General features: G+C 38.6%; 1 long non-coding RNA gene across 4 annotated transcripts in view; it reads left to right on the forward strand.

Moving 5' to 3' along the window:
- The window catches only part of LOC308067804, a 101,992-nt gene that overhangs the window by 21,200 nt on the left and 58,291 nt on the right, over window positions 1-22,501 (forward strand). For 3 of the 4 annotated variants that reach the window (XR_013929739.1, XR_013929740.1, XR_013929742.1), the window contains one exon: window positions 1-20,527. This exon is cut by the window's left edge. This is a non-coding gene — a long non-coding RNA (uncharacterized lncRNA). The remainder of the gene's footprint in view (window positions 20,528-22,501) is intronic. The other variant, XR_013929741.1, reaches the window with a different exon arrangement.

Genomic DNA, 22,501 nt, shown 5'->3' on the forward strand with positions numbered 1-22,501 from the left:
TCAAGTCTTGCTGTCTGGTAGAAAATGAAGGTCTGTCTCAGGGAGTGCTGAGAGGGGAGAGAACACATCCTGGCTAAAAACAGGGGGTGAATTTATTTGCATGGAGAAACCTCTTTGAAGGAAAATGGATTGTGGGCTTTGCTTGAAGCCACTGTGAGAGAAAAGATATTTTTGTCTGCGATCAGCTGAAAAAGAGAACATGCTCTTGGGCAATGTCAAGCATTTGATTTGTGGGTTTTGGTGGGGTCTTTTAATCAGCACCAGGCACTGGGGCTGGAGGGAGCAGCAGCAGGGCTGGGCGCTGGGCTGCTCTTGGGGCTGCCTCCATCACCCTGCCTTGGGCACCCGCGCTGCTGCTGGCTTCGCCTTTCAGCCTCTCACATCGGGGAGAAGCAAAGGCCACGGGCATCCTTCATCTTTACCTGGGGACTGCATGGAGGAGAAGACTCTTGTAGGGCTATCTTGCACCCTCCCAGGCAACCCCTTCCTTCTTGAGACATATCTGAAGCCACATTGATTCCCTAACCCTCTGATTTTAGCTGAAATTACACTACTGCCAGGTGTCATATTATCCAGGCTGTGCTGTGCGCGTCAGGGATCGGCCTCCACTGTGCTAGGTGCTGTACAAACATAGCAGGAGAACGCAGCGCTGCAGTAACATCTTGAGTAGCTAACGCCGATGTTGTGGTAGTTTCCTTCCGGATGTACAGCTCATATTATGCACTTTATCTATGGGGAGAAGTCTGGTGATTTTTTTAGAGGGATTGTACCTGTCTGAGCCTGGGCTGTGGGATTAGGTTCATCAGTGGGTGAGATGGGTTGAGGTTCACATTTGCTTCCTTATTTACATGAGTTTGATCATTGTTTTCTCTGTTTATTTTTGCATGAAGGAAAAACAATCTCTCCCTGTTCTCTAACTAACTAAACAAACACAGCCCACCCCACTTTTGAACAACATCAGTGAAATCCATATCTGTAGTGACTCAGATGGTTTTGTTAATAACAGAGAGAGAGCTCTCGGTGTAGCCTGATTCTGTCCTTCAGATGAGAGACTTTAATCCTGAGTCTTATTTTTCACAGCATTCAGCTACTGTTTTTTGAGCAACAAATTACATCCATGCCTCCAAGCCAAACAAGGAGTGAAAATTTCTATTTAAAAGAATGTGGAAATAATACTGTCTACCTACAGTACAATTCCATTTTTAAAGTGCTTTGATATTTTTAACAATATTAATATAATAACAGCAGCATGTGCCTATTGGGTTAGTCTGTATTTTATAACTTGGTATCCAATTTCTCCCTTGTTTCCTGCAGGACTGTCACTATTAATTTCTACTCCCATTTTTTCCGTCAGTGTGAACATTGTCATTGGACTATTGTTTGTAAGTGATAAGCAGCTCCTAGTATTATTATTATTTCACTCCTGCTTCTTGAGCATCAACATATCTACCAAAAATATTAAAAATTTGGTGGAAGTTTAACTCTCTCTTTGCCAGATGTTCCCCCTTTCTTCAACTCAGAGGAACATACTTGCTACTGTATTATCTAAGATTAAAAAAATAGGAAACTGGTAGAAAGGCAATCTGTCACAGGGAAAAAAATAAAAAACCTCAGGGGGTAAAGAATGCCTTCACAGTATGGCTTTAAGGTTTTAATTTATATTGGTCCTGACTCATGACACAGTCAGAGCAAGCCCGGGCCTGGGAGTCAGGTCTCCCACTGACCCTTGTGTAGACTGGTTGAGAGAGAGAGATGTCAGCTGAAAACTCCCAGGGATCATAGGGCTGCCAAGCACTTCGAAAATGACTGCCAATTTGGCCTAGTCTCAGCTGAACACATGCCCAGGAGGGAGGGAATGCCAGTAATAAAGCAGTTTAGAGGGGAAAGATACTGCTTTTGAGCTCCCAAACCTTTCCAGCCTTTTTATATGACAATATTGTTTGCATACATCCATGCTCTCATAAAGATACATACCTGCATGCACACGTGTGTACACTCACTCCTTTCAAAAACAGGAACAGCCTGCAAAGTAATGCATGACATTGATGCCCTCTTCTATGTTCAGTATGAAGCCAGCCAACCCCTCTATAATTTCAGAAGATAATAACAGTAACAATGAATGCATTCCAAAACTTACAAAAATACAAACTCAAGCCCCTACAGATATTTAAGGAGCAAACCAGGTGAATATCAGAGACAACGTGAAACTCCCTTCCTATTAAATTAAGGTAAAAAATATTCTGATTTTTTAATGGGGGGAGACAGCATAAAACTACAAAAAGGTACAACATTATTGATATCTAAAGTTTCTCCAAATTCAAGTAATAAGCGAAAGTAAAGATTTCCAGGGTTCTTTTATGCTCTTGCCTGTAAGACTTAAAAGAACTGAGCAGATGCTCTGCTCCTGTTAATGTGAGTTGTTGTAAAAGAAACCCAATTTTAAATGTGATTGTCATGAAATCAGGGTTTTTTTTCCTGTTTTATTATATTCCATTGTGATGTTTCAAGGTTAAGAAAGGAAAAAAACCTCAAAGCTTTACTGGATCAGCTCAAAAATAATGACTCTGCAGTTCATTCAAGCTCATTGCTGTTTCTTTTACTCATGTAAGTAGTGCCACTGGAGTAAATTATATTACTCGTCTGAGTAAAGGCTGCAAGATGAGGCCTAACATGATGATGTGGGAAAGAAAACAGGGAGAAAAATGGGAAAAAAACCAGCTGTATTAATCAGTGTCCAGAACATTGCATGAAGTGTGCCAGCAGTAGGAACCATTTGGTGCATGTAACATGACAGTTAAGAATACCTAGATGAAAAAACCCCAACAAACAAAACACCACTTGGCAAGCACATTCATCTGCTGCAGCATCTGCCTCCAATATGCTTTATACTTGCATAGATATGTTTGGGAACTGAAAGGTAACAAGAATTTATCAAAGGATTAGCAAGCACTGATGCTACCATTCACAACTGTTACAAATATAAATTGTCATAATCGTATTACTTGTTCCTCAGTTTAATTTTTGCCAGGATGTCTTTTGTCTGAAATGCCAAAATGTAATCTGGGATTGGATGGATGCTGACACAGCTGAAATATTTTGCATTAGTCACCGTGTAAAATGCTGCCAGAAATATTATTTTGGTATTTGTGACTGTACTTGAGTAGAAACTTAACAAAGATAACAATATCTCCACAGCTTCTTTCATTCCATTAAAAAGTTATAGTTTTTGTTTTGGAAGATTTTTTGAAAAATACTGGTAAGGAGGATGGCTTCAGTGTGACTCATGCGTGACCTGTGCAACAGTGCCACCGTTACAGTCCATGTATGCAATTAGTACTCAGATAATTTCAAAGATGTCTTCAGACTGGCATAGACCAGAGAATGGTATCCAGCGAGAAACAGATACGTGTTGTTTTCAGTGAGACATGTTGATGCTTGAAGAGTTTTGCAGTAACATGTCCTTCATACAGCGAAGTCTTTCCACAAATTTACATCTTGCAGTAGCACAAAGATTTTCTTTGACATTTTAAGGCTGGAGATACTTGTGATGGCATCTCCACAGGTTTGTGTTTATCATGGTTTTGAGCACCAAAGGGACAGTCGGTTATCTGCCACAAGAAGTCAATGTAATAGCAGCTCTGCTATGCCAAATAACAGAGCAGGTCAGTGAGACATCTGGGCTCTCCTCATTGTACTCCTGCTGCTGAAGAGTGCCTCTGTCTGTTTGCAGAACTTGTCACTCAGACTTTTAAGTATATGCCATGTGTATGCTGCAGTCTTTAAAAGCCCATAGGTTGTGTTCTGGTTTTTGTTTATATGGTTGTACAATGGAAAAATAGGAAATGTATAGGTGCAAAAACTAAACTTGGTTAAATAATTATCTCAGATGAGGTTAAGCACTATCAGGAACTTGAATGGGAAATTAAATCCACAGCTTTGCAGTCCACAGGTCTGGGAAGCTGAGCCTTGTATAGAGCACTGATAGGAGGAGGATCTTCTGAAATGAAGGGAGAAAGGATTAGCATGTAGGAAATAACTGATCATATATTTATACCTACATGATTTTTTTTTATTTTCTGGGACAACTAAACCTCAGATGAAAAACCTTTTGGTGTGAACCATGGAGACCCTGGGGATGGGACTAAGGGGGTTTTAGTGCCTGTCTCCTGAATTACATCTGGGCTGCATGGCATTTTCGCCTGGAGCGTATCATAGGGTTATGCCTGCTAGGCAGAGTTTTCCTTTTCCCTCCTACCTTGTTCAGATTAGTACTGTGTCTGCTGTTCTTGAGTACCTCTAGACTATTCCTAAAATAAGTTGAAGTAAATTTATTATTCAAATGGACATTCAGACATATACGAATGCATATGGATCACCTTCTCAGTAGAGAGTTCTTGGTAACCTCTATGAGTACAGTCATTTTAGAGCATGAACAGCAAGAAGTGTGCCAGGGGCCTGTAAAATAGATACCACACATGGATCCCTTCCCCTCCTACATGTTTATTTCACCTTTCAACAATATTCTACCCCAAAAAGAAATGTAGGACACAGCTGTTAACTCATGTTATTTGGAAACACAAAACATGTTAAGCAGTGGTAAGGTATTTCTCTGTGTCTGTATCAGTGGTGCATCCTGGGGAAGCAGTTTTCATAAAGCAGCTGACTGTGTCTATGGGCAGATGAGCAGGTGGTGCCAATAGTCCTGACTTAGCTTCCCAGATATCTGCCTCCTAGCTACTTTTAGGACTAAACTCCACAAAACAAGGGCAAGGGGCCTGGTCTTGCTCTGAGCTGTGTGTGGGTAGGTTCCTTGGTGAGCTTTAGCAGGACTACATGTGCTTGAATTCTTTGCAGCATGAGGATGCTGAAACACTAAGGGTCATAATTTATGGGCTTTCAAACAGAAGCTGGTCCTCAAACCTCTCTCTAAACCAAAGCACTTCTAAATTATTTTCTTCTTGTGTTTGTCTGCAATTTTTGCTTATTTGTTGCTTCATATCTGAAACCCTCTCTCCTCCCCGTGTAGCTTAAGAAATATCTTTTTGCTGTTTTCTAGGAATCTGAAGATGCTTTCACTTGCTGGAAAGACGAAAGGCAACTGTGAAAAGGCTTGGAAATTTGGGGATTGGTATTTCAGGAAATGGGAATGTTTTGCAGATTTCTGTTTTGTTTAGTGATTTAGCACAATCTGAAAACAATTCTACATAATATATGAAACTCAAAGTATCTCTCTTCCCTCCTAGATATCAACACAATAACATTTATAGAAAAAAACAAGACAAAATCCTCATTGATATATCATATCTGTTAAAGTGAAATACTATAAAGGAAATAACACAGCTCCAGAACTGGCATTAGTTTTTTCTCTTTAACACAGATCATCGTGGAGTTTGGACAAGTGAAATGTTACACAGTTGTGGCTTTTCCATGTTGGGAACATACCAGTTCCTTTATATAGCTTTATTTTGAATGCAAAGTTATCTGAATTATTTCTGCTATTAGGTTTGGGCTTTTGTCCAAGAGGCTTCAGGCCAAATCTGTCTTTGCTATGACTCGTTTTACTTCATTTTGCATGCATGGGGGAAAGTTTAAACCTCAGGTGGCAAAATACTGAAGTATAAAACTGAAACAATCTGGTATGAGGAAAGCAAATGGACATTCTGCTGCCCTTTGCTTCCTGGGACTTTCTAGTGGAGGCAAGAAGCTGCAGTTTAGCTCAACCCTGCATGATAAATCACATGTGTGTTTGATGAACACGCTACTTTTAATTGTATGTCTTGCAGTATTAGTAAGTTATCTTACACAGTTAGTGCCTGCCAAGTGGAGCTGATTTCTTGGAAGAACAAAAGAAGAGTAAGAACAAATGAAGACAAAGTTTACCAACTTTGTTTTTTTCAGTAACACTAATGTGCTGGACATTTTCCAAACATAAAGCACAGTTGTGTCCACATGAGTTCACAGTACTCAGACAGTGAGCCAAGGAGAGCGGTACAGTAATACTAAAGGAACTGCATGACAGCCAGAAGGCTGAGATGGGGAATTTTGGACACGTTAACAAGTGAGGAAAGAAAGTCCAGCGAATGACTTGTAGTGATTCACTGTTGTAGTAAATAGAAGAAAAGGTAAATTTTAGGAATACTAGATAGATGTATATACTTATGTACTTCATTTATACTTTACTTACATATCCTGTATTCAAATTATAGAACATACAGGCCTTTGAAGTAATACAGACTTGCAGAAAGCCTGTCTGATGGAGGTAAATGGGGAAAGATGGAAAGGCATAAGGCAGGACCTTATTCTCCAGGCCTCATCTGGTGTCTCATTTGCTGCTTCTAACACCATTGAGAGACCTCTGAGCGCCATTATACTATTATTAATAATAGCTGTATCATGATTTCTGCTCAGCAGTAACAGCCTTAGGCAGTGGCTGCTCAGTGATCTGTGTGCAGTTGCTCTCCACCTCCTGTGATGTCAACAACAGAACGTTCTCAGCTCCTGTTGTAGCACTTGTTTCATTTTTTCCCTCATCCACACCTCTGATCACTCGCAGCAAGTTCTGTTACCCTGATACTGAAGTTCTTGAATTTATTTCCATGCTGTTGCCTTTCTACCCCCCCTGGGTTCTTTTTCAGTAGGTCCAGGAAACATAGTATACATTGTGGGCAGACAATAGGCTTCATAACAAGAGATCAGAACTGCTCCGCAACCTGGTGTTTTTGTTAGCAGGAAAGACGTGCCCGTGGTTATACAAAAATGTGCTGTGGCAGGTCTCAGGCAGGGCTGAGCTAAATGGACCCCCTATGTGCCCAACAAAACCTGTGGCTTTCCCTGCAACCCAGAGGACTATTTTCTAGTGAAAAATTAATAGTTTTCTAAAATAAGATTTCTTTGTATAATATCATATATAACGTTATGAGTGAAACAAGAAAGACAAAGACTTTGACAAGTTAATCTGTAGGAATTTACAGAAACTTTTCACAACTGCTGCAGTGATTTAATTTATTGCAGAGGAATGTGTTTTTTTGAGTGATCAAAGCTAACTTTCAACAATACCAAATGAAGAGGGAAAGGTGAATATCAGTCAGCAATTAGTAGCAATGTTTGTTGTGTGTGCTAGTTTCCTGAGGAAAACCCAGAGTGTTTATCTTCAGTGTTTGGTTCTTAGGTGGTGCATTGATGAGCAGAGCAATGAACCACTTCTCAGTGCTTCTTTGTCAGTTTGGAGTAGCAGTTGCAGAAGAGAATACTCATTTCTTTTACCATATTCATCACCTTAGTATCCAAGTACCCTCCAGTAGTACATTAAGCATGACTAACATCTGTTCTGTGTTTGTTTTCTCACCTCCTCTCCAAAGGGAATGTACATAAAGTGAACTGTTCTGGTTTGTTTTGATATATATGTTATACTGCTAAATGTTTATGTCAGAAGATGAAGTAAAAGAAATCCTTTCTGAACTTACAACACTAGCTCTGTATAAAGCTATCTGTCTTTAAGTCAAGGAGACCTGGTTGTTTTTTATCTTGTTCATGCACTCAGATTGGCCAGAGGCAGTTATAATGGCTATTCAGTTGGAATTTTACAGGGGAAATAGTGGTAAAGAGAAAACATTTTTCTTATTTCAAAAATACAGTATGATAGCTTGATCAAGACCACATTTTGCACCACTGACATCATGTCTTTGCATCTTAAATGATATATGTCACCAGTGACCCCAATGATCTATTAAAATGATGTACCTAAGAAAGATATTTGGAAGCCAAATGTATCAGTGGCAATGTGCAACCAATCTGTCAGTGCAGTGGTGATGTAACTTGGCATTATCCCCTATCAATGAGCTGCGGAAATGTATCTGGTACTTGAGCCTTTGGGGAAAGATCAATACAGTCAGTCCACATATCAGCTAGGAACATTCAGAAGCAATAAAGGGAGTAAAACAGATATTTTGTGCATCTAATAAAAAAGGTGGTGCCATTGATCTCTTAGAGAGTATGAAAATGGTCAATGTGGAAATGAGATGCTGAATCAGCCTGAAAGAGGTATTGCTTGCATTGATATTAAATTGGTTTAGGATAAGAGTTTTGAATAATCTAGTAATAAAATGACAGGACAGTTGCATGTTAGTCTTTAAGAATGATGCAAAATGATCTGTTCACGAGCAGGGTTGTTAGTCTTGTTTGGCAATTACTTCCATATTTACTTGTTCAAGATTTGTGATATTTTTTCATCGGGGACTGGATGCAGGTAGCATAAGTATGACTACGTTTCTGCAGTTATCCTTCCATTTATCTAGTAACGAGTAGCTCCCAAACCAGGGGGTTCCAGCACTGCGTTTGCTATGGTCTCTCACTGTTGTGCTTCCATAATTAACACTTTCAGAAATGTTTGCAGTGTTGCTTGTTCACAGTGCATATCATAGGCAACCTAGGTTGTACAGCAATTTTGTTGTGTCAGATTCTAACTGACTACCCATCAAAATCACATAATTATTAATTTTTGATACTGTTGGTTGTGGTAGTCCTGTGCCTCTAATTCTAAAGAACAACTTTTTCAGTGTGATAAATGGAAACTTATTGAAAAGGAATGCCTCTGTTATCAACACTTCAGGTTTGCAGAGCAGTAAGTGCTAACCAGCACAGCCACATGTCAGACTTTGTCGTACTTCCAGCCTCTACATATTTGGACAGATCTGTCAGTTCTTACCTATGGACTATGAATTGGCAGCATCTTGGTTGTAAAGCACAAAATGGGAATCAGCGTTTGGAAAAGTGCGTGCTTTCTATGCATAACTGAAAAGATTTTTCAACCCTAACATTTGCGCTTAGTGAAAGATAGTGTCTTCCAACACTGCATAGCAGGAAGAATGCAAATCCTCTCTGGTGTCATATAGCTACAAGGAGAAGAGTTTCCCCGTGACTCTGAGAGAAGCCTGCCATATCAATGTCTGCCTAGCAACTGAAAGGTGACACGTGGAGCCTCCTTTTCAACTCATTTCCTCTTGATGAGAGGAAGGGATCCTCCTGCGAGTTATTACCTGAAATAATACCATATGGTAAAATGTAAACAACATCTGCATATTCATGTAATAATTTCATCTGTTTAATTAGTTCCAGCAAAGCAGTTTACCCTCTGAGGCCCTCGCTGTCAGCTCCACGCTCGTACATCCATGCCCTGCTGTCGAGCCTGACAGCCGTCTATTGTTCATTCACTGCTTCCACCTCACCACTTAATGTAAGTGAATCTTCTGAGGGGTGGAAAGCCTGTCCCCATTGATCCAGATGTAAGGGCTGGGGGGAGGAGAGTAAATATCTGTCAGCTTGGAATACGGGTACTAAGAGCAAACTTGACAGATCAGGTGGCTCTGAGGGTTTTTTTGGGGGGGAGAGTGGGGAGCAGGTTTGCACTTGGTTTAAGTGTTAATCAGTGCACAGGACTGCAGGTTTGACTTTGTACAGTTGTTAAGTCTTTGGTCTCAGGACAAGGCTAGACATGTCCAAATCAGGTGAATTCAGCAACAGAACAGTAGCCCAGCTTTTACAGTCAGCTATATTTCAGTGCCAAAGTAATGACAGCATGCCTACTGGTGCAGCAAAACACAGGGCCCTAGAGGGCTGTATGGATTGGCCAAACAGGTTTTCGGAAATGCATGTCAACAAACACTGTTCAGGACAAACTGAGAATGTAAAAGCATAAGTCTAAATGGAAAGGTCCCTAGAATATATTTTTAGAGTCTCCTGGCTCATGTAAATAAATTATGTTGTGGGTCACATGTAACAACAAGCTGTTTGACTCACCTTCAAAAGGAAGCATTTACATTAAAGGAATATAAACACTTCATGGTGATATTACACCTAAGCAGAGAAAAGTACAGCAGTTCAATGCGATGAAGTCAATATCATAATAAGGTAATACTACTACTACTACTCAGTACTTATACGGCCTTTTACAGATTTGAGCGAACACTAACTGATAAGTCCTCAGAACACCCTGGGGGAAATAGGCAAGTAATAATTATTGCCGTGTTGTAAAAATAAACTGTATCTTATCACATGCCCATCACCATGGTATCTACACAACCACTCTGATGGACAGTATTCTTTCCATTGCCTAATGATGTACTGAGGTGAGATTGCAAAGTGTAAGCTTATCTGAAGAGATGTATCTGATGCTTTATTTTAACAGTGATGATATCTATAGTAATACTATTATCCTGTTCAGAAGATTTCCAGAGATTGTGGCCAGTGGTCAGGAAGGAGAGATGTGCCACTGCATTTGTGGTCTTTCTTCACGGGAAAGGTCAGCTCCACTGTCCCTGAATGGCCTGTCTGCATGTCAGGAAAAAGAGAGGTTTCTGGAATATTCAGGATCCAGCTATTAAAAAGCAGAGAAGAACTGGTAAACTGAATTGTGTACTGGATGGGTACACTGTGCTGGAGTAGTTTGTCCTCCTTACCCTACACTCACAAGAAGAGGTTCTGCATGCGCACATATCCTCTGTGGATCTCATAGTATGCACTGAAAGCTTTCAGGCATAAATTATAGAGATTAAGTAAGAGGTACTAATGTTAATCTGTACATTGGAAAAAGGGTACCACTGGTTGCCTGAAGACGGTGATAGTAGGTCTTTCCTGCTTACAAAAGGAAAACTGGGAAGACCAGAAACCATCTGCATGCTGTCAGGTGAAGTGTTTCTCCCTTAGCAGCTCAGAACAGTGTTACAGTTATTCGTTTAATGTTCTTAATCCAAACCATAAAATAACAGTTCACAATAGACAGGCAGAAAAACAAGCCACCTAAAAGTGAATTATGTTGCCAAAGTCCCCATAACAAGATAACAACAGAAAAGGGTCATGAAGCATCCGCCTTGCAGAATTATCCTTGTTCGCCAACAGCAAAACTTTTGTATCATGTTACTTTTCACGTGGGCACACAGTACCCTCAACTGTTTCCTTCTTAAGACTGTATTTCATGCAGTCACAGCAATAAAAATGAAATAACCTTCAGACCATGAAAGTTAGAACAGATTACCTTTATGAAGCTAATGAGTAACTGTTCCAATTGTTATCTTGCATACATTTTTAGAATGTTTTCATACACACTGGAATATAAAACTTAAGCTCTGGAAGCTCTTAAAAAAGCTAATTTATAATAAATTAAAATAATAGTAATTTAATAATATCAATAAAATGACACTTTATTAATAATGAACTGTATTAATAATGAAAATAATATTGAATTAAAAAATAAATTAATATTGTGTTTATGACAGGTTTCATCAGTCTAATAATGTGAAGTTCTTTTTCCCTGGAATGAATGAATGCTTGCTACCCATGAAATGGGTACGTTACTCTTCCCCATCAACGTGACTCCTCATCTATGTGAAAAAACTTTTCAGATTTGAGAGGTTCATCTTGTCTTAGTGTCCATTTTGTCATTATTTTGTGTGCTGAAACAGACAGGAATTATGCAATAGTAAGTGGATATAATACCAGTGTAATTTGGAGAATGTTGACTAGTATCAGACTACTCACACTGCTTTAAGTGCCATTAGTCATCAGTTTATAAGAAAACCATTTTGTCTGATGAGAAACAAGGTAATCTGGGTTTGATTTTTAGACTTGCAGACTTCTGATATCCTATGTGACATTATGTAAGTCAGTCATTCTGGACTTCTATTTTTGTGACCATAATGTTTTTTCTCTGTCTCATTGGCATGCTGAAATTATAACTATTCTAGGCAAGCGTATAAAGTAATAAAGCCCTGCGCTGAATTTCAAGTGATGATCTATAAGTAATATATTTACTAATGTAAAGCACTAGGTAGTCCAATCATGTATGGGTATTACCTATGTTGTTATAAAGAGTTCAATTACAACAGGACTCTAATGTTATCCCCTATACCTCAAAAATAGTTGTATTACTTCAGTACTTACCTAATAGTCTCTCAAGTCAGCCAAAATTATAGCACAGGTGGTTGTATATTCTCGCACATTTCAGCAAAGCTATGTTTCATTAATATTCTGGAAAGAAACCCTAGAACTAATGGATTCCTTCCTTCTTTCTGCTCTTTTAAGTGCAATAAAATTGTTCTTTTCCATTTTTTCTCCATTAAATAACTTACATGAAGCAATTTCAGGCAGGCCTTGAAGTGCTTCCTAAATTAGATGAAAAAAAATATCCATTATTTTTTAAGTCAATAATTGTTCTGGTGTTTTTATGCACAGATCCAAAATAGTTTCTAATGGACATTTTAGGGTGGGAAGGATAATGGTGTTTTAGGGAGGTAAGACTGCTGGCCAAAGCAGGGTTAATTTATTAAAATAATTTTAAGTGTAGTTGTCTAAAGAGTGTAACTTCCCAAATTTTCTTTAGCTGGAAGTTTTTTTAACAGGTTCATTACAAAACTAATCATGTCCACAATGCTATGGTATTTTTATTTTTAATAAGGAAGTTACGTTATCTGGGTTATGTTCCCAAAACAGAAGCCTTAATGACCTTTATTCTATATTTCTTTTCATAGATTATTGCGATAAGGAAACCCTCGTGTCGCGACCCACTGGCGTCTGGCTAATCCGATGGTATTCGTCGCCGCATTGTCCGTGATCAATAACTAATTATCAAAGTGGCATTTCTTTTCAAGAGCTCCTTGTTAAAAAATGGCTTTTGGCTGAGAGTGGAGGAAAAAGGTCGCCACTTTGACATCGTTGCGAGTCTTTCAAAATCCAGTGGGCCGTCCGATTGAATTACTGTCCCAAACTAATTGATATAAATTTGAACAGAAGAATGCTTGTTACTACAGAATGTCATAATGATATCCTTGGCAAGAGCATGTCAGTGGAAAAAAAAAAAAAAAGACCAGCACTAGTCACAAAGCATTTAGACAAGTCGCAGCACAAGACTATTCACAAAATTAACAGGAACAAAATTGTACACCAATTTCTTCTTCCCAGCCAGTCTGATCAGACATTCAAGAAAGAAAAGCATTAACATTTTCTTTTGAACCTTATCCTTCACTTGAAAACAGACTTTTAGAAAATCTACTGTAAAAATATTTGCAATATACAAAGAACTGGAACTTGATGATAGTTGCAGAAGTCTCATTGACTCTACAGGGATCATGAGTGAGTATCCATTGGAATTCAGCTTTAGTGGTAAGGCAGAATTTGGCACCGAGTTTCCTTAAGAAAGGTTTCTAAGCAGACTTAAAAATTATGCCTTTGAAATATGGTGACCTGCTCTAAAGAAAGTTGGACTGTATAAGCCATGCGGCTTTAAACGGGGAACCTCCCCAAACACTTTAGATACAGTAGGAGGAGTCATAAGAATGTGGTGAGAATGGGGAAAAGATCTTGTACTATTCATGCCTGAGATCTGATGTATGGTCTTGCATGTCATTTGGGGATTACCTGCTGTGGAAATCTTGGGCACCTGAATTTTCATTGCAAGGCAACTGGGCTTGTGGAGGTTCCAGCTTTTTGTTTTTTAGATCTGACTGTCTTCTGCTCTATGTTCTACATTCAGTCCCTGAGATGGGAATTGCTAGGGAGTGCAGGAAAAGGTTACACTGTAAAGGGTATGGCACGCTCTGGAAAAGGAGGATTGTACAAGTCTTTTTGTGGAGTCATGCTACTGGGGTTAAATCATGTCAGAAATTAATAAGCTGAATCTATCAGTTATCTGGTCAAAAAAGTTGTCAAGTAGTTTGGCAAAACGTGTCATTTTAGCCACGTTCAGTGTAAGTCTCATGATTGTTGAGGAAGAGAGAAGAAAAAGACATTTGTGCCTAATCGGAAACAGTGAGTTTATGTGCTTTTTAATCCCTGATCTTGAAAGGCTCCAGCTGGGATCTAGTAATGAATATCTTTCCTGAAAACTTACTGTTTTGCATTTCCTAATAATAAAGAGAAGGTGACTAATGAATTGACACAGGGACTTTCATCTCTGCAGTAGATTTGGAGGTTGTATTCAGACTGTATCGATCAGCAAACTGAATTTTTTAGTATCTGATGACTTGTCAGTAGCCTGTGTGAAACGAGTAGCCTCCTCACAAGCCTTATGGTCAAACTCCAGTGCCACCTCCGAGCAGTATTTCCGGCACAGATTCAGCATAGGGACACAGGAGCAAATTAATTGGAGGGACAAAACAAGTTTTACTGGTGGCAGTCCTCTTGTCTGACTGGGTTGTGGCAGATAACCATTTTGAAACCAGGTCAGTGTCATATAAATCAGATTTAATAGAAGTCTGACAGATTGTTGCTTGTGATGGATTTATTGTTTGGGTAATAAGACCATCAAGCCACATTTTCCTAGTATGTCAAAGCCACAGAACAAAGTGGGAAGCCACAAGGGTCTGGAGATTCAGTTTCACATGGTTCTGGTTACACAGGCGAAAGTCAACTTTTGCTGTTAAAGGATCTAAGGTAGTGAAGTTCACTACATTCAGTTCCCATTCTGCCTTCCATATATGATTGTCCTGTTATGCTGGAGGCAGAAATGCCTTCTGATGGCAAATAGCTGAGCCATCTCTGACAGACTTACATCATCACAGAGTCGCGAGGGAACCCTCTTCTTGTCTTCCATGGATGCTTTAAAGACACTTTGTGAGGCATTCTTCTTTAGCAGACCAGAGAATTCAGTCTGAAAGCCTGTCGGGTGGGTCAACCAATGTCTAGGTCAACCAGTCTTGCCCCTTAATTATTCCCTCTGGCATTACATTCACAGGGTGATGGAAGCAGAGGCTAAATATATCCCTTCTCTATATATAGGCTCTCTATATATTTGGCATATATGAAAACACATCTATACTGTTATTATTGGAAGGTACATTTGCATCATTGCATAAGCTGTAGGAGGAGTGTTAATGTGTGCTATAGCACTGAAAAAAGCCTCCTACATATTTGTGAACTAGTTTCAGGTCCAACAGAAATCACAACATTGTCAGGACAGACTTATAATGTCATTAAACATTTTAGAATTTATATCAGCTCCAACAGGTAAAAGTAATTGCTCTGAAAGAATGAAAATTTTGTTACTGATTTGACACTGCATGACTTCCTTACAAAAGTTAATGTAATACAAAAATCAATGTAGTCCGTACTAAGCAGATTTAAAATTGATTAGTTGATCTAAAAATCTGTTCTAAATGAGAAATCATAATTTGCTGGAGTATTTTTATTATGGTTCCACATAGAAATGCATATAGCATGAAGTTAATGTTTTGGAGAAAAGTTAAACCTTTCAACAGAATTTGCAAATGCTAAGCTGTAAATAACAATAATAATGGGTTAGTTATATAGTTGATACATTATATTATCACAGTTAAATGTAAACGTAGAGTCGTGCATCTAGGAACAGGAATGTAAATTACATTTATAAACTTGGAGAGAGGGGGACTTCTGAAAAAGACTCATGTTAGTCACAATGGAACACAAGAGTTAGTACAAGAAGGTGAGATTCCTTGGGTGTACAAGAAAGGGAACACTGAAAAAGAGTAAAGTTACTTAAAAACTAAACAAAAAAACATTTAAGAGCATTCTGAGAAAGAGAAATTATTTGAGATCTCAAAAATACTCTTCCTATTGAGAAACTTAGAGAGCTTACTACACTTGCCTGATAGAAGCTTAGAAGCTTACTCACTCGTGGTCTGCAAGACATTTCTAACAGCTAACAAAAGGCTTTTCCCATAGCTTAAAAGCCAGGATGATTAGAGCTAGTAGAAGTTAAACCAGAAAAATTTAGCCTTGAAATAAGGCATTTCTTTCATTTGTTCATTACTTACCACAATATTATTAAAGAGAGATGTAACAAAACATTCATAAAACATCTGAAATTTCCTTTATTCCTGTCTCCCATCTCGCTTACTAATGTCATTGGTAATGTCTTAGGTGGATGACTGACATTCTTCTTTATTAATTTTGTAACCTCTTCTACAAAGTAAATACTTACCTGAATTTTAATTATGTAGTAAAACATGTAATTTTGAATCCACCTAATTGTCTCAAAGTAGTTAATACATAAATAGCTCCGAATACATCACACCTACTGCTTCCATTTAACACTTACTTCCTGTGTTTCTCTTTTTGCTCTTTCTAGCAGAGAACCAGAGCAAAGGGCCATATGTAGCTAGATCAAAGCAAGAGTCTGTCCAGAAAGGAGTTGTGACTCACGAGTTATAACTAATCCTTTGATTACCCTCAGATGGTACATTTTATTTCCTTTCTTGTATCTGGCCAGCTGTTGCTCCTACTGCTGATGCTGCTGGTGTTTTACTGCTTTTATTGGCACTGCTGATGTCTTTTGGTAGCCCTGTAGGAACTGAAGTAGGAATCCAGGAAAGTAGCTGTGCTCCACTCAGTGCATTTGTGGCTGCGTAGCTGAGGTGGGATTAACAGGAATGTCTCCTCTCTTCCTCTCCACCACAACTCTTGAAGTTTTATTGTGACAGGTATCACTTTAATATCTGAATAGCTCCCAGGTCAGCCGATTGATGGGCAGGATTCTTAGTGATGGTAGGTGTTGGTTCCTTTCTCTCCCTGCTTAGGGATCTGTGCTGGGAAGGATAGAGGGAAAGAGGTCAGCAGCCCTTCTCTTCATTAGCACTACAATGGAAAAGACTTCTCAGTACTTCTTCCAAATTCATGTTAACGTTTGTTTAAAATTTTTTACAATTAGTTTAGCTGTGTACATGTATACTACTTATTTGCAGCTGTAATTTTCCTTTCATTTGCAGTTCATTGCTGTAGTAGTTTGAATAGTAAAACCTGGCTTCAGTTTATTATTTTCAACTTTAATACTGTTTTTGAAGGAAAAATTGGCAACAAAACAGGCCAAGAAAAATGATTTTAAATAGTTCTACATTATACAGACACCCAGCTATAGCTGTCTCAGGGTCTAAAAATCTGTGATGAAAACTATTAAAGTTTCTAATATTATATGCACTCAAAAAAGAATAACACTATAACTAGCCATCTTTGTAAAACATGGAACAATAATCTTGTAGCTATTTCTGTACTAACACAGACACATGCAACTAGATAGGTTTTCCAGTTTTTTAGCAAGCAGCAAATCAACTAAGAAAGCCCAGTTCAGTGAATTTACTTCATTTATGAACATTATTGATCCAGCACTTGTTTTTCCATCTAAGCCAAAGTGACAAAAACTTCTCCAAAGTGAAACAAGTTCAAGCACTCTCAGCCTGGTTCCCATTAAGCATTGTAAGAACATTGCAATTTGACATTTATCTGGCAGCGTTAAATGTGAAAGACCAGTGTAGCTAGTACACAGAGAATGGAAAGGCCTCTTCGGTACCACTGGGGATGCTTTTACCAGGTTAGGGTCAGGTGCGATGACAGCAGAGTGGAAGGAGGTAGTCTCACTTCACTGCAGACTTGAACTATATTTGACCTCCAGGGTACCAGTGACTGACTTGGAAATTGCAAGAATGCTGTATTGCCCTTTATAGAATTATAATTCCATGCCATTCAAAAAAAAAAAAAAAAAAAAAAAAAAAAAAAAAAAAAGCAAGCTAATTAAGTATACCTTATCTGATGTAACCCTCATCCAAACAGAACCAGGGATCATCCTGTTGCCGTTCTTATAAAATGTAACTGTTGGAAACAATGGTGTTGGTGGCTGCAATTTGAATGTAGACCTTAAAGAATCATGATTCCAAACTTCTTGGTGCCCTTTCCCTATCAATCAAAAAGAATCGTATGAAATAATTATTAGGCTACATAATTATTTTACAAAATAGAAGGTGTTTTTGCTGTACATTTCCATTTTAGTACCAATCATTACTTCCCTGAATACTAATAACAACGTTAAGCATTAATAACATGTTTTAAGGTAAAGGGTCAATAGTCTAAGACCTATGAAAGAACTCTGAGCATTTGCAATGTAAAAGAAACCTTTCAAGGAAAAGTGTTAAATAATAAATGCATTTCTGGAGGAAATATTATATTGTGGTCCATTTGGAGAGAAATGACAGTTTATAGGACATCACTCGGCTGTCTCCATATAAAATACCTTTAATAATGCTATGGCTTTGCACTTAATACAGAGGTTCACAGAAAGCTTGCAGCTCTCTGCAGAGGTCAGTAAGTATATATAAGTAAAAATATACTCACTGAGGGGAAACTGAGGCACATGATTACTCAGTACACCAGTGAAAGGAAGGGGATCTGAACTGGGGACTCAGTCCTCTGACTGCAAGAAAATAGTGCCTTTATTTCCAACTAGTAATCCATCTTCTAATAGTTCTTTTAGAAGTATAATGTATATACAAGGAATGTTGAACTTGTTCAGAAAAGGTAAAAGTACTTGAAACTTCTGTTTCAACATGGTTTAAGCTAACAATTAGAGGAATGTGGAGGGAAGAGTTAGAAATATTTGATATCAGTTTGAATTTCTTTTTTATGCTCGTATACACATTGACATTTTCAAGGACCAGAAGAACTTAGGCCTCAAGAAAGAGACAGCTCAGGTCTGAAATCTCCTTGCCCCACTGAAGTCAATGAACAGACTTTTCATCAAGCAATCATCTCCTCTCCACGGAATTATATAAATGCCCCAGTTCATTTCTTTTCGGGCTTACTCCAATTGTTTTTTAAGGAATAAATGGGGTATGACTAATTAGGGCCCAATAAGCTAATATTTTTCTCCTTTAACTTTTTCCCTCCTTACTCTGCAAATGTATTCCTCCAGCTAGAACAGTAACTACGGTAGGCTATCTCTTGCTTTTTTGAGAGCCTTTCCCACATGTAAGGTAGTTTAATTCTGCCCAGCAGGTCTGCAACATGATAAAGTAGCACCTGCTTCTGGTGCAGGCACCTTTCTTCAGCTTTACATGCAGTTTGCTGACCCCATAAAAACTTCATGGGGAAAGGGCAAAGCACTGGGATAAAATCTGGATTAATTCAAACACTTCCTTGGTATGTGAATAGAAATAAGTGATTCTAAGATAAATTAATGGATTTAGTTGCTGCAAGATGTAAGTTTGGTGTTCCCTTGTTTCCATCGTTGAATACACATCCCTGAATTCAGTGTGTATATTCTCTACGCTATTGCAAGGCATCTCAAGGTAGGAACCAGCACACCGAGCAAGGGGACACCTAAACTAATAACTATGGAAACAGAGAAAGGGGTATGACTGAAATATTCTGAGAAGATGGAAATATCTGCAGCCACTTTGGATTCATAACCCTGCACCACCTTTTAAACCTAAGTACCCAAGGCTTATCTTACAAGCACTAGGAAGGATTTGCTCATATAAACATGCTGAAGGAAGAACCATGACTTCTTACTTACCAATCTGTGAATAGCTGCTGAGGAAATGGGTAATGTGAGGTCAGTTGTAGGGGGTCCAAGTGAGTCAGAGAGGTAATAGCAGAGCTGGTTGTCATCTGCAGGTCCAATACTTAGGACACTCCCTCCAGAAAGACAAAATGTCTTAAGTTTGAATTTCCACCTGAAAAACTGTTTCTCTAATGAAAACTTTATGTAAAATATGCCCTATCTAAATCTCATTGAAGTGGGCCAAAATCTGAGTTTCACAACTCTATTTCTTTTTAATGCCTAACCAGACAATTAAAACTTAGGTTTGCAGACCGCATGAAACCAATGAATACTCTTCCAGTGGAGCAAATTCTTTTCCCAGAACCCTCAACGGATGAGCAAGTTTCAAGTGAGATTGAGACTACTTAGGACTCTTTGTGGTTCAGGTTAGTCCTACAGGTCTGCTTATGTTTTCTTTGAGCACCACAACTCCCACATGAGTCAAATGCTATCCATCACCATTTGTCAGTGGGTTGCTAAAAATTACTCTCTTCCATAATTGGAGGGAGTGGAGTTGCTTTCTGGGAGGAAGCTCTAACAGCAAATACGACACAGAGTCTGAGTGAAGGGTTGCCTGTATCAAAGTTGTCCTGTGGTCTGCTGTCACTGATTTTTTTCATGCATTCATTAGCAGAACTTATGAAATAGTGTTAGTAAGACAATAAAGCTTGTGCCTACTGTTCTGGTCGCTAACAACAATTATTTTATAATGCTATAGAATACATATCTGACTGTTAAAGAGTTAAAGAAAAAAATGAATCCTGTAAAAAATCAGGCCATTGTATAATGCCTTCTCATTGCTATAATGATATCAGTTGCAACAAGTCCAATGGCTGACCTCATTACAAGGGTTTAATTGCATTGTTACACAGTTTCACTTCTTCTCTCTGGCCTCTTTCTCTTTATGACAGCTTTAGAAAGGAATTTCAGCTTGAGGTCAAAGGAAATTAATTACTGCTTTCTTAATCTGTGCTCATCTACATTTAGAAAACTTGAGGCTTTTCACTAACATATTTGTGTCTCATTTCTGTGTAGACCCAAACTTATAAGACTTTTTTCCTTTGTGAAAGTGCATAAATAGCCTTTTTCATATCAGAGGCCAGATTTTTTTCATGTCATTTACAGTTGTGCACAGATGGACTGATGCCAATGGAACCATGGAATGTCTCTGGATAGACATTCACTGCGACTGAGGTAAGGCAATGGCAATGTAACTTTAATTCAGACCAAAGATACCAGAGAGATTCCAGGTATAAAAAAACCACAAGAGCAACAAAAACAACCAAACAACAAAAGAGCATGACCAAACAAGAAATTATACTTAGGATAAAAGTCAGAAACAGGACCTTCAAAATTAACTGTAGCTACTTCTGTAGAGAGAAGGATGAAAAAAATATGTCTCTATGACGCTGTTTTTTGCCTGCCACCTACCTCCTGTTTTTACTAAATATATCATTGGTTAGTTAAGGAATATCCAGCTTATGCTTCAAAGAACTTGCAGTCCAAATAGCACATGACCCAGTGTGCTGGCATCAAAACAGTGAGGAAGGGGACAAAGATAGGGACACCATAACAATAGTCCTTGGTTGAAAAGCAAAAGCATGTGCAAAACATGGTTAAATGCTGTTGTAGCATGAAATGTAAAAATAAAAACTTCTCACAAATTAGGGCCCCAATCCTGTAATTAGGTCATTTGAATTGATCCTTGCCTCTTCCATGAACTCTGACTGGTTTTGAGAGCAATCAAACTTCTTCCAAAGAAGAAAACAGTTTTGTTAAGTCACTTCTTGAGGGAGATGCTTTGGAAGCGAAATTAGAATGAGACATGTCTCTGGGATGATTTGACATAATAACTGTGAAAGGGTATGCCATGCACCAAGGATAATCTGCACAAGTAGTATCACAATACAAACATGATCTAGTAGTTTAAATCTATGAGAAATTGTTATGTGCTATGCATATGTAAAACTACATATAAAAAGACAAATATATTTTTCTGCAGAACATAAATAATTCTTACGTGTACTTTGTGATTCTGATTAACTGTCATGGAAATGTTGACAAAGATGAAAAACTGGTAAGTTTTGAGTCCTTTGACACAGAACATTGAAAGTTTCACAAACCTATTTTCTATCTTCTGATTAGCTTTGCCACCCACTCAAATCCCCACTACCAGAACTGTGTGCTCTTATTAGTTTATTAGTTGCTGCCTCATTCTCCTCTTGCAAGCAGTAAGATTGACAATAACAAAACTGCAGCTTCAAAGCAAAGGCAGATCATTGACTATTTTGCCCTTCATCTGTCTTGACTGAAATTTAACTCAGTTTATAACACCTGCAGAAGGAGCAAGGTTTCATGTAAGTCACTGGTAAGCCCTAATATGAGACCTACTTGCATTAGAGTTTCATTCTCATGGTTACCCAGTTTGTAAAGCAAACCATGTAGAGCTTGTGATCTTGCCACGAAGCTTTATGGGGTAAAAGATGAAAGTTTCAAGGTGACCATCCACAGCCATGTGTATGATTGTCTTATCCACACTGCTGGTTGGAGCAGCGTGACAAGAGCCACAACATGTTGGGGGATAGTGTGAGTCTGAACTTACTCATAGTACTCTAGACCTTCCTCCAGGCCCACGCCTGATTTCAGGCTCTGGTTTAAATGTTGTGCTTATAAGGAAAGCTTGGACTTAAGCATGAGTTCTGGCCCAGAAGAAACAATCAATGTGTAACCACAAAGTTCACCAATATGTAATAGCTATGCCAAAAAGAGGTCCTGAACAAGCCTAAACTTTTGACACTGTCTACAGCCATAAATATGTGTTATACTACAGATACATGTATCTGAACTGAATTAACTCTGAGTATCTTGGATAACAATAATAGGGAAGTAACACCCACCTGAACTTCAGTATGCAATAGCTGCTCAGGTGAATATCCAAAGTTGCATGGGCTTGAACTCAGTCTTTCCTAAAGCAGCTATTGAGAATACACTGGTACTAACACTTAAGGAACTTAGACCAAAGGTAGCTCTAATCGTGCTCTAATCATAGTTTTAATTTTCTAAGAGACCTCTCCTTGGAGGCATGGACTGAGCTGCTAAATAGCAGTATTTTATGAATTGTCTCCTTGGGACCAAGAGTTTTGGTGCATTGATTGCCCAAGATGAATC

This window comes from Falco punctatus, assembly GCF_963210335.1.
Source record: "Falco punctatus genome assembly, chromosome: 7".
In the NCBI taxonomy this organism is placed as follows: domain Eukaryota; kingdom Metazoa; phylum Chordata; class Aves; order Falconiformes; family Falconidae; genus Falco; species Falco punctatus.